Raw genomic sequence first — 13,194 nt, 5'->3', positions numbered from 1 at the left:
TGATCAGAAAGATTATTACACTCATGGCCTCTGTCTTAAACACCGTGTAAAAATTAATGTTCACCTCTGTACTTCCACTCTGTTTCTGCACTGCCATACTCCACCAAGTACTAAAACACAAATAATGAATGTTTTGATGGGGAAAAAAAGAAAAAAATATATGGTTCTCAGTGATAGGCACTTCATTACATCTGCCTCATATTAAAAATGTCACTATCCAAGCTGTAATATTAAACCTAATATGAGACAGCCCTTTCATTGTGATGTGTGTTAATTAGCTTTCCCATTAATCTTAATTTTCAAAGCTGCACCTGCCATAATAAATGAAATAAGGTTCCAAAAAACCCTATGTCACCAAACCCTCAAAAGTGCTTGTGCAGTTTTGTCATATAATGGATTAACACACTGTGTCTTGTGCATTGGCCTTAACCCCCAGAGACCTTAATATAAACTTAGTCCAGACAGACTAGAAAATGGAAATAATTTGCTGGTGCCAGAAAGAGCTGGTTTTAATTATAATAACATTAAGAAGAATAAAAGTCTATATAAAGGCAGACAAAACACTCTTGTATTTTAATACAGTGAGCCAACAAACATTGTTTAATAGTGGTGCACAATTTCAGAACTAAAACTCTACAAATAGTTAACATCTGCTGAGTATCCTGTTTATTAAGTTGCTGCATCTTACTTATTTATGTATCTATTTATTTATTTTGAAATAGGAAGACTCGATAAGCACAATTGCTTCTTTTCACTGATCACCTGGGAGGGTTTTTTTCCAGTTAAGTGGTTTGCTCAGTCATGCAGTACACATGGATCATTACTTCCCTATTGCATGCTATCTTTCAGAGTTTTCTTTAAACAAAAAAAAATCTCCATTTACCATTGCAAAAGAACCACATCCAAACCAGGTACCATCAGCAAACTATTAAAACAGTAGTGGCACATATTCAGCAACAGCCTTCTTTTTTTCAGGTAACACAGACAAAACAGATAACATGCAAATGCTTAGAGGAATTGCATATGTTTTAGCACTACAAGGATTTGTGTGAACAACCTGAACTTACAACATATATACCTGCCAGTCTGCATATTTCAAGGTATAGAAATTACCTGACTACTTTTATGTGTATAAACACAACTGTGGTTGCTTCAGTGATACAATTAAAACATTCAGATGGCAGGAGATGATTCTTTTATTTGCAGTATCAGATGTTCTCTAGGTTCTAGGTGATGTGCACTCCTTATAAGCCACAGTTAAATTACCGCAGGTCTAATGTGCACTGACCTCCACATGCAGAAAACAAACTGTAATGACGCTGCTATGTGCAGATGTGCCAGATTTGCATTTCTTTACTCACAAGTGAAAGACAAACACAAAGATCACAAATTTCTAAAAAGGGGCAGAGTTACACCAACAAAACTGCTATATGGTGAGGGGATAATGCATTTTAGCCAGCTTCAAAAAATCACTGAGAAAGTGGTATTATTTTCACCTATGTAAATGTATGCAGAATGTTTTGTACACATGGATCATAGCATCCATCTGAAACAACATATCCAAGTACAGCAATGTCAGATATATGCAATAAACTAGGTTGTAGTGCATTCTGTTTCAAATTATCTTGGCTACAAAAAGGCTTTCCTGCCACCAAGTGGTTAATATTCCCAGCAGCACAGTGAAGTAGTACAGGGTAGGGATGCAACTCTGTTATTCAAGTAGAAATGCAAAGGACATTGAGCCTTCTATCAGCAAATGAGCAGAGTTCAGTAAAACAAGGATATCTTCAGGTGCATATTCATGCACAGCAAATAATGTAAACACTCATACATGTGGCTGAATTGTTTATTGTCATACATGAGGCAACCATGACACTCCTGTGGCATCTAAAAATAGCTTTATTCTGTGGCATATGCAAAATAGCTTTATGTGTCTATCTCACAGCAATTGCAATAGGGTTAGCACTACATTAATGCCTCAGTGGTGGAAGGGGATTGTTACTTGCAGAGCCATCCTTCTCTTCTACTGTACTACGACCTTAACAACAGGCAGGACATTAATGCAGTATCACCTCTCACTCTTACATTTTTTTAAATGTAAGCATAAAATCTTTATTCATGACTGTCCCCTTGGAAGGGATGTGAATGCATAGATGGTCAAGGCCTTCTGCACTGATACCAAAATGCGTGTAAAGCCACCTATAAGTTATGCAGAAGTGAAAGTCCTGGAGCCAGAAGAAATGTCTTTACCTGAATCTGTAGGCAAGCTTGAAGTTTTCTATTCCTTACATAGTGGAGAACACAGTACTATCTCTGAACCTCTTAACTACTTCAGCGAATTCACATCTCAGGCACATTTCACTAATGTGACATTATCCCTCAGGTAAGCTCTGGTGCTATAAACATTTTTTTTTTCTTCTATATTTTTCAAGCTATCACCTGTTGTCAAAACATCAGTTTGTAGTAAGAGTGCAAATTCTTAAAATGTAAAAAAGCAACTGTCATTTACACTATAACATGAAATAATAGGAATTAGGTGATAATTCGGCCCTTTAAGAATTTACATGACTTGTTCGTTTTACCAGATTTTCTTTTGTCGCAATCATGTTATTAATGTAATCCCATGAACCAGAAAAGGAAACATTTTCAGATACCTTAAATATATCACACAAGTGGCTAAATATTCCAGATAACATTTCATTTATTTTCTGAAACATGTTTTATCCTTTTCATGGTTGCAGGCAAACCTTGCAAGTACCAGAAGTAAGGCTAAGGCAGAGAAGCAGTGCTGTATGGGTTGCCAGTCATATACATATACATAAAAGCCATTTAGCGGGCTGCGAGTTCAATTAGCATGTCTCTGGGATGGGGAGGAAACTGAACCTGTGGCAAAACCTCATACAGACAGAGAGAAGACAAAGAAATCACCCCAGGCTGGAAACTGAACAGAAGAACCAGAAACTATAAATCTGCAATGGCAAGCAGCATACCAATCTGCTATGTCAGCTAAAATGTATATGGCATAATTGTTGCAATCAGTTTTGCTTTTTTTTTTACCATAATTTATGCATAGCATTCTTATACCACACAGCACAGAAGGTTGAAAGTATATCAAAGATAAATTCATAATGTGATTTTGCATTGGATGCAGGTAACATGGCTGACAGACATCAGCTTGAATCACTATAACTTATGTTGAGCTGAGAAGTAGATCTAGCGCAAAGGGTCACTGTAAGGTGGAAGTTCTCCCTACTCCAAGGGACAGCCAAGACAATATCAATTATAATTAGTACTAGGGGCTACGGAAGGTGTAGGCCCCTGCATGAGGAATGTGATGGGCAAAACCTCTCCCCTAACAAAAGACCTATTTGTAAATATTTATAAATATTTCCTGAATGGACCCCTGGCAGAATTTTCAGCTAAACTGTCTATTCAGAAAAATTGTTTTTGACTTGATGTTCTAAAATTGTTTGCATCCCAGCTCCAAATACAAAGATAATGACCATCAAGTTGATTCAGGAAGCATTTAAGTGTCTATTAATACATGTTTATATATATATATATATATATATATATATATATATATATATATATATATATTTATTTATTTATTTTATTTGGTTACCAGGTAAATACCACTGAGCCAAAGGCCCTTTGACAGGGCTGACCTGAAGATGTATACTACACTGTATGCAAATATAAAAGTCTGTCTTCCAATGTACACAACAGAGTACAGTATACTAATGCAACTTATTAAAGTGTGTTGGACACATTAATCTCTGTTAAATAAAAAATCAGAATTCAATACACAGGAGGTTCAGATTCAAAAGTTTACTAGTGTACACCAGGAGGCAAAAAAACATACAAGTACAGAATTTTGTCTGACATGATGCAGGAAGTACAGAATATTTTATAGTGTTTGCATTCAAGTTATGCCCACCTTACTGACGTGGTTAGTCACAAGGCATCTACATCACTTTTACTAACAGTATTCTATTCATCTAATAATGCTGATGCAGTACATCTAAAAAAACTTTTCCTTTAGATACAATACGGCCTTGCTATCCAGCTGGTCAGTCATAATGTCTTTCTGTAAAGTTACTTCTTAAAGGTCCCATATCAGTTCGAATACAATAGCAGATTCAGTCTTTAAATTCACCTCTTTGTTCACTGTTTCACTTTCCCACCAGCTGTGTTTTTATCTTACAAGGGCAAGTTACTACATCAGGAAAGGAAGATTTAATTATTTACAAGGACAAGTTATCTTATCAGGAAGGAGCGGAAGATTTACACATTTAATTTCCTGACCCAGCAGATAATCACTTATGAAAAGCATAAACATCAAGCTTGCTGAGCTGGCAGCTGCCAGGGTCAGGGGTCAAAGCACACTGCAGTTTCAGAAGCTACTTGCATTTACACATGAATTTATCCCTTCTGTTATATGATTAATAGAATAAAATGCATTATAAACTACCTTGCTTTTAAACTAGCATTTCACATATATTTAAATACATATTTTTCTAACATTTTCCCCCTATTAATACTTTTTATTCTATTTTGAAGTATGCATAGTGTCATTTCATCTCCTAGCCTTTCCCACTCAGGATTTTCAGCTAGGTGAGTCATTTAATCTATACTTCAGAAAAAGCGTCATCTGAAATCAATCTTTCAATTTCAACATAACACAAGCACTCAGGTCACTCCAAGGCAAGTACAAATATGACTCAGTCATTGTCCATGCTGGTGTGAATGACCTGAGACGTACCTCCCTGGACTACATGAAAAGAGACATAAAGGAGCTCTCTGAGCATGTAGCCCAGGCCGGTATGACCCTGACCTTGAGTAGCATCTTACCCTCACCAAGAATGATGCCGCAATATGAAGACAAGATGATCAATTTCAACAATTGGCTTAAGTACTGGTGTCATTCAAAGGGGATCCAATGCCTGTCAGCTTGGGATGATATGCTCGACAAGCCACGATGCTTCGCTAGGGACGGCTTGCACCTGTCACCAATGGGCTTTTGGATATTGGCAAAGGCTCTTGCTACTCCATAGTGCCTTTTTTAGGCAAGGCTCAAAAGACAAACCCACCTCCATAGGTATCACAAGGGATACGAAACTAAGAGTAATGCTACTCAATGCCAGAAGTCTAAACCTCAAGATGCATGCACTCGAAACTCTCCTTAGCATGGAGAACATTGATATCTGTGCAGTAACAGAAACCTGGTTCAGGGCTCCCGAGAGCACCCCAGCACTACCAGGTTATACCTCATACCATGCTTTTCAGCCCCAAAACTTGGACCGAACCACAAAAGGAGGGGGAGTATCGATATTCATCAAAGATACCCACACCTCCAGGTTGGTGGCAAAGGACGAAGCATCAGAAACTATCCATGTGCAACTAACAGTGGGTAAAACTGCCTTCCAGTTTATAGCCTGCTACAGACCACCCTCCCAAAACCAGGAACCCCACTCAGCCTTCCTGAGAACACTGGAAAATATGAAGGTCTCTCCAAACACCATTATATTGGGCGACTTCAACTTCCCAAACATAGACTGGGAGCATTACTCTAGCTCCAACACCCTAGCCCAAAGGTTCCTAGAATTTATAAACTCAAATGCTATGGAACAACTTGTTACCACTCCCACAAGAGGGGAAAATATACTGGACCTGATCATCACCAACATGGGGACTCTATGCTCCAGACCAGAAGTGTATCCCTCACTGGTAAGATCAGACCATAAACTAATCTCACTGGATATTCACATCCCAACCCCACCCCCTGCCCAGAAAACCACAGTGAAAAACTTCTCTAAAGCAAATTTTACACTCCTCAAAACTGAGGTGGAATCCTTCAAAGCCCCCGGGCCTGTGGAAAATACAGCCCAGACCGCAGAATCCTTTATAAACGCATTCTATGAACACCTTCAGGAATGCATGGATCATGCGATCCCAAATAAAACCAAGACCCAATACTCCAAAGGCAGACTTCCTGTCTGGTGGACCCCAGCCATAAACAAACTATACAATAGAAGGAGGAAGCTACTAAATGATAAAGCAAAATCCCAAAAAGGGAAGGCATCACTGATCAGTATTAGCAAAAAACTACGGGCACACATAAAATTGTCTAAGGCCAGCTTCGAGAGAAAAATTGCACAGGACACTAAGGATAATCACAAGGCTTTCTTTAGTTATGTTAGGAACCTGGGTGGTAATTCCCAGATATGCTCAGAATTAGTCCAAAATGACAAAAAATACACTGAACCCACAGACATTGCCAACATCCTAGCTGACAGGTTCAGCGCAAACTTCTCCCCCCCCTCTCCACCAAAAGGGCAAATATCTATCCCAGCAGAGTGCTGCCCCCCTGACATCTCAGATGCTCAGGTAAGAGCCGCCCTCTCCAAAGCAAAAAACACAGCATCAATGGGACCAGATGGTGTCCCGGGCTGCGTCCTACATGAACTCAAAGAAGAGCTAAACCCAAACATAAAACTACTGTTCAATCTCAGCCTTACTACAGGATATGTGCCCAAAGAGTGGCATACAGCAACAGTGGTCCCTCTCCATAAAGGTGGTGCCTCAACGGATCCTGGAAACTATCGCCCCATAAGCCTGACTAGCTTGGTCTGCAAAGCTATGGAAAGGATCATCATGGACCTCATAAATAAAGATATTGGGGACCTACAAACACTGGATCCTACCCAGTTCAGCTTTGTTAAGGGCAGATCCTGCCTCTTAAACCTGGTTGATTTCTTTGAAACAGTCACCAGGGCCATTGACGAGGGAAGGTGGTCCACACAGCCTACCTGGACCTCGCATAAAGCCTTCGATACAATACCCCACTCGGGCATTATAGATAAGCTCACCAGCTTAAATATAAACCCCTATGTCACTAGATGGATTGCAAACTGGCTCAAGGACAGAACCCACATGGTTAGAATTGCTGGAGCCATGTCAGACTCCAAACCAGTTACAAGTGGTGTCCCACAAGGCTCAGTCCTGGGACCTCTCTTGTTCGGTATATATTTCTCGGAGGTACAGGCCAACACGGAAGGACTGTGGCTGACCAAGTTCACAGATGACTGCAAACTGGGTGCCATAATCGACTCTCCAGCCGACACAAGCATCCTCCAAAGGGCCTCATAGAAACAGACAACTGGTGCCAGAGCCATGGCCTCAAGCTAAATGCCAAAAAGTGTATAGTTATCCCCTTTGGCAAAAACAAAGTGCCCACAAATTACCACATAGGTGGAAATCCATTAAGTACAGAAGAAGTAATTAGGGACCTGGGGACCCAAGTTGATAGCAATCTCTCATTTGACAACCACGTGGCCAAAGTGGTTAGAAAAACATTTTATATAGCCCACCTAATCATGAAGGGATTCACATCTAGATCAGGGGAGGTCATCGTGCCTCTTTACTCATCCCTCATCAGGCCCATAATTGAGTACAATGCCCCTTTTGGGATGTACCTTACCAGACACCTGCAGCAACTGGAAAGACCCCAAAAGTACCTCACCAAGAGGATCAAAGGGCTCAAACAGATGCCATATGCTGCCCGGTTAAAGAAACTCCAGCTCTACTCAGTGGCATACCGCCTGTTCAGAGGAGATCTGTGCCTCACGTATAAAGCCATGTCCAACCCGGAATTAATGGACATGCTGCACCTCAGAAAATCCAAATCCCATCGAGCTAGGCGCTCAGAGACTTGAACCTCAGCACTGAAATAAATAGGACATGCTGGAGGGACAGATTCATAACCCAGAGGCTCCCTTCACTCTGGAATAAAATCCCAGTCCAGGTTAGGCAGAGTCCCTCATTGACTCTCTTCAAGAGGAATCTTGATGAGTGGATGGGAGATCGTAGGTTTACCCTGGGTATCACTTCTGTGTCACTGTTAGATAGAGGCATAGTATACTAACCTCGAAAAAGGGCATAGCAAAATAAATTTAAAATGGGTGGCGAAAGCCAAACACATTCTGGCTAGGCTTATAAATGCCCTAGGGCAGATAGCCTAGTATGAACCTATGACCCTATGAACCTATGAATATCTTGGTAGAAAGTTTCAGTAACAGATACATCAACAAAATCTTTGATTAATCTTTTCATGCAGGGAATTCCACAGCAAACACATGCTCCTATTAGGAGTATACCCACACAAATAGCAATTAGAATGTTCATTAGGATGGAACCCCCACCCCCCAAACAGATTCTGGAAAAAGTCCGTCAGTGGGTTTGGGCCTGGTTCAGTCATGGCTGATACTTGCTGAATTACCTCTAGGTGATTATTTATCTCGTGGCGATTGTCAGGGATAAAAGCACAGCATTCTTCTTTGATAAGCGCACACGTACCACCTCTCGCCTCTAGGGTGAAGTCAAGAGCCATCCGATTTTGTAGCACAACAGTTCTCATTGCATTCAGTTCATCAGTCACCAATTCTAGGGCGGAAAAAGTTGCATTACTCATTACTTCGAGAAGTTTTGACAACTTCCTCAGCTCCCAGATCGATTTGACTGCTCCATAGGCTGGTAGTATTCCTGCCCAGGATATAACACTGTCACCCAAGTCCATATGAGTCAATTCACTTTTGTCTTTTACTGAATTATGGTCTTTCCAACCAGCTTCGATCTTCCCAACTGGATTCACAGGTTTCTTAACTGGACCTTCGGATTTCCGAGATGTTTCCCTTACGTTTCGTATCTTACCCAAAGGTAATTCTGCAGTATGTCTTATTGCTGGAACCAGATAACCCAAAAAACAACTGACGGACCAATTCTCAGGTAACCATTTATATGCCTTTTTCCCCACAAATAAAATAACAGTTTTCTACTTTAGTACTAATACGCATTAGCCCCGCATGAAACATTTTTTGATCTATAACTGACAATTGTTTAAACAAAACTGGATTTTTTTGAATGTCACTCATAGTCGTTTTCAATGAGTTTAAATACGAGTCATAATTAGTATTGCAAAAAGTATTGCCATTACCATTCTTAATATAACACCGGTAAGATATGGTTATATTACAATTGCTCCAGCCCACCTGGAGGGTGTCATTTTTATAGAAACATACAACTCCTTTTTGTTTGACAGGTAAAAATAAAGCTATTTTGTCCTGTGATCTCACAAGTAAATTCTCCCAAGTCTCATTTATCCCCAAAGGGACAGCAGACATTATCAGTCCCCAATATGCTGTTGGTATAGCTGTACAAACCCAGCAATTTGAAATGTTCATAGTCTCTGCATACACACATTTCATGGCCAGGTATGTGTTAAAATTTGGATGCCAGTCTATAGACGTTTCATCACGCCTTCCCACTTTCACTTGTGTGGTTGTGTGTAGGATGAACCATAGCAAGAGGAAAATTGTCACAATTACAGTTAATAAATGTACACACAACAAAATGATTATGCAACATCTCTGGGGTTGATCTAAACTTCTATTTGCTTTGTTTTTGGCCATCTCGGTCTGGTTGTGTATCAGTCTTAAAGTTTTTATCAAGTTGAAAGTTCTTTACCGGTTTACAATGCGTCAAATGAACCCAGGACGTCCTCTCAGCTACTCTAACTGCAGTAGGCGTTGCCAACAGAACCTGGTACAGACCTTCCCACTTTGGACTCACCCACTTTTTCCTTTTCGTCACTTTCAGCCAAACCCAACTTCCAGGGCCCACGACTGTTTCCACCGGTCTGGTCTGTTCCTTATCTGAAAAAGAGTTAAACTGCAAAACAGATTTATTCCTTAACAATTTCTTCATATATTCTGCTAATGAACTGTCAGCCTCCTGCTCTGCAGGCATGAGAGCTTTCCACTGAGGCACATAATATGCTCTCCCAAAAACCATTTCAAAGGGAGTCAAACCCTTTACATTTGGAACCGTTCTCATACTCAGCAGTGCTAAAGGCAGACAATATATCCAATTCTTTTGGGTCTCCTCTACTAGCTTCCTAAGTTTACTTTTTAGAGTACCATTGTACCTTTCCACCAGTCCTGCTGACTGTGGGTGGTAGGCACAATGGTTCTTCAAGGAGATACCAAAAAATCTCCCAAGCTGGTGGATTGTCTGGTTCACAAAATGTGTGCTGTTGTCACTATAAATCCTTTCCGGAATGCCAAATCTAGGGATTACTTCTTTTATCAGGGCTTTCGCCACTGTTGCTGCATCCGGGTTTTTGGTTGGAAAAGCTTTTACCCATTTAGAAAACATGTCTATAATAACTAAACAAAACTTTTTCCCTTCACATTTATTTAATTCTATGAAATCCATACAAATAGTATGGAACGGGTATGGTAGTATAGGAAAACTTCCTTGCTTGGTTTTAAATGCTCCTTGTGCATGATGCTTGTTACAAGTATGACAAGCTGCACAAAATTTTTTTGTGTAGTTTATGTATCCATATGTTTGGAATATTCGATTTACTAACTGTACCATCCCCCCTGTTGAGACATGGCTCTGCCCATGGCTCAACAAAGCTGCATATCTAAATAAATTAGACGGCAATATAGGTTTTTTCTCTTTGGAAATGTACAGTCCATTCTCAAGAATTGCACCTCGTTTTACCCATTTTTGTTTTTCTGCTTTTGTAGTAAGTGTCTGCATTGTTTTTAACATGTCTAAATCTAAATCTCAGAGGGTTGTAATTCCTCATTCAAAAATAAAGTTTCTGAGTCTGAGGCTGCTTGCTTTGCAGCCGCATCAGCTCGTGCATTGCCTTTTGAAATCTTATCCTGTTGTTTTGTATGAGCTACACATTTACAAATAGCTACTTTGGTAGGTAACTGAATAGATTCTAATAACTCCAAAATAAATTGCGCATGATTAATAGGTTTTCCACTGGATGTTATCATTCCTCTATTTTTCCATTGTTGTGCAAATACATGTACTGTAGAAAAAGCATACTGACTATCAGTATATATGTTCACACACTTGTTTTTGCTAAAGTACATGCTCTCGTCAAAGCTATCAATTCAGCTGCTTGTGCAGATAAGTTGTGTGGTAAGGATTGAGCTTCTAAAATTTCAGTGTCTGTAACTACTGCATACCCTACCAGATTCTTCCCTGTAGGACCCCTTCTGTATGAGCCGTCCACGTAATATGTCACCTTGGCATTATCCAAGGGCATATCTGTAAGATCTTGTCTAGGTAAAGCTAACTGTTCAATTTCCTGCAGGCAGCTGTGTGGTGTGCCCTCCGCAGGAGTTGGAAGTAATGTTGATGGATTCAATGTCGTACATCGTTCAATTGTCATATGAGGTTGGCTCAACAGTATAGTCATACATGAAAGATGTCTAGCAGGAGAAAGGTATGCCATTTTCTCTTGCAGTAAAATTATTGCAACTGCATGAGGCACTCTCAATGTGAGAGGGTGGAATAACACCACTGAGGCCGAAGCCTGTACTGCCATTGCGGCTGCAACTACTGCTTGTACACAGTGAGGCAAAGATCACGCCACTGGGTCTAACTGTGATGAATAGTAAGCTATGGGGCGTTGCTTGTCCCCATGTTGTTGCGTCAATACTGACGTCATATATCCTTGCTCACAATCTACGGTCTGAAAGAATCGTTTGTGATAATTTGGAAGTCCTAAAACTAATGAAGAAGCTATCAACTACTTCAACCTGCAGAAAGCCGTTTCTGCTTCTGTTGTCCATTGTAAAATATCTTGTGCTGCCATTGGTGTCTTATATATCAAATCAGTCAGTGGAGCAGATTCCAAAGCATAATTTGGTATCCGGCTCCGACAAAAATTAGTTGTACCTAAGAAAGACATCATTTCTTTCTTGGTCGTTGGCTTGGGTGCTTGCAAAATTGCTGTTTTTCTTTCCTCATCTAGTATTCTACCTTCATTGGATATTACATATCCCAAGTATCTAACTTGTTTTCTCCAAAGTTGTAACTTATTTCTGTTTACTTTGTGTCCTTGTATGATAAAAATTTCAAGTAATGCTACAGTATCCTCTCTGCACTGCTGCTGGGTGGGGGCTGCTAGCAAGATGTCATCTACGTAAAGTAGAATTTGACTACCTCCCGGTGGGGTAAACCCTGCCAGGTTGCTAGCCATTTCTTGCACAAATATTGTTGGGCTCTCACAATATCCCTGTGGTAGTCGAGTATACGTATACCTTTTACCCTGAAATGTAAATGCAAACCAATATTGACTATCAGGATGTATAGGTATTGAAAAGAAAGCATTGCTAATATCTACCACAGAGAAATACTTCTGTTGCGGTTCTAAATCATTTAACAAAGTATGTGGGTCTGGCACCGTAGGTGCTCTAGGTATTACTGCATTATTTACAGCTTTTAAATCTTGTACCATCCGCCCTTCCCGTTTGCTTTTTAACAGGAAATAGGGGTGTATTACATGGTGAATCAGGAGATTCTACCAGTACTCCTTCTTTGAGTAATGCTGCTATTATAGGCTTAATTCCTATTTCTGCATCCTTTCGCAAAGGGTATTGTCTTTTCTGTGGTCTAAAAGCTGACTTTGGGGTAATTGTAACTGGTCCTGCTGTTCGAATAAGTCCTACATCTGACTTGCCTGTTGACCAAAGAGTTGCTGGAATTTCACATAAGGCCTTTTCTTCTTCTTCTAATAAAAATGCTAATCAGCTTTCCTCGCTAGATTGCAAGTGTACAGCTGGATGTGTCTGTGTCAACCAATTCAGTTTTTGTTTTTGTATCCCTTGTTCTGACAGTTCTAAATCAGTCTGTTTCTCCCATCTTGTTACTTTTTCTCCTAAATCTGCACATTTGACACTTTTGTTCTTTGTCAAGCTGACATGTGGCAACTGATTTGATCTATACAATGCAAGGAATTCTTGAGGTAATGAACAGCTAACTACACTGTTCCCCTCTGTATCCCAGTACAAAGTACGCAAAACCAATCTAGTTGCACGATTTCTAAACAGTTCTTGCTCATACTCTCTATCAGGTCCTGGTGTGGTACAGTAATATAGAGTACAGTGTAACAAATGCTGTCGATCAGTGTCAAGGGATGGGGCTTTACTGATGGCTACGTTCATCAGTTCCTCGGTTACTGCCCCTGGACCAGTCGTGACGAGGTCCTGGCTGTACCAGTAAAAAGTTTCACCCTCCGATCGCACTACAAAGGTATCCATTTGTCTCTGTGCCTCCATACCTTGTACAGTTGGAACTACTGCTATGCCAAATATCTGCATAAGG

This window comes from Protopterus annectens, chromosome 2.part1 (genome assembly GCF_019279795.1).
Source record: "Protopterus annectens isolate FY-2018-M chromosome 2.part1, PAN1.0, whole genome shotgun sequence".
Lineage (NCBI taxonomy): Eukaryota > Metazoa > Chordata > Ceratodontiformes > Protopteridae > Protopterus > Protopterus annectens.
This window is presented reverse-complemented; position numbering follows the sequence as displayed.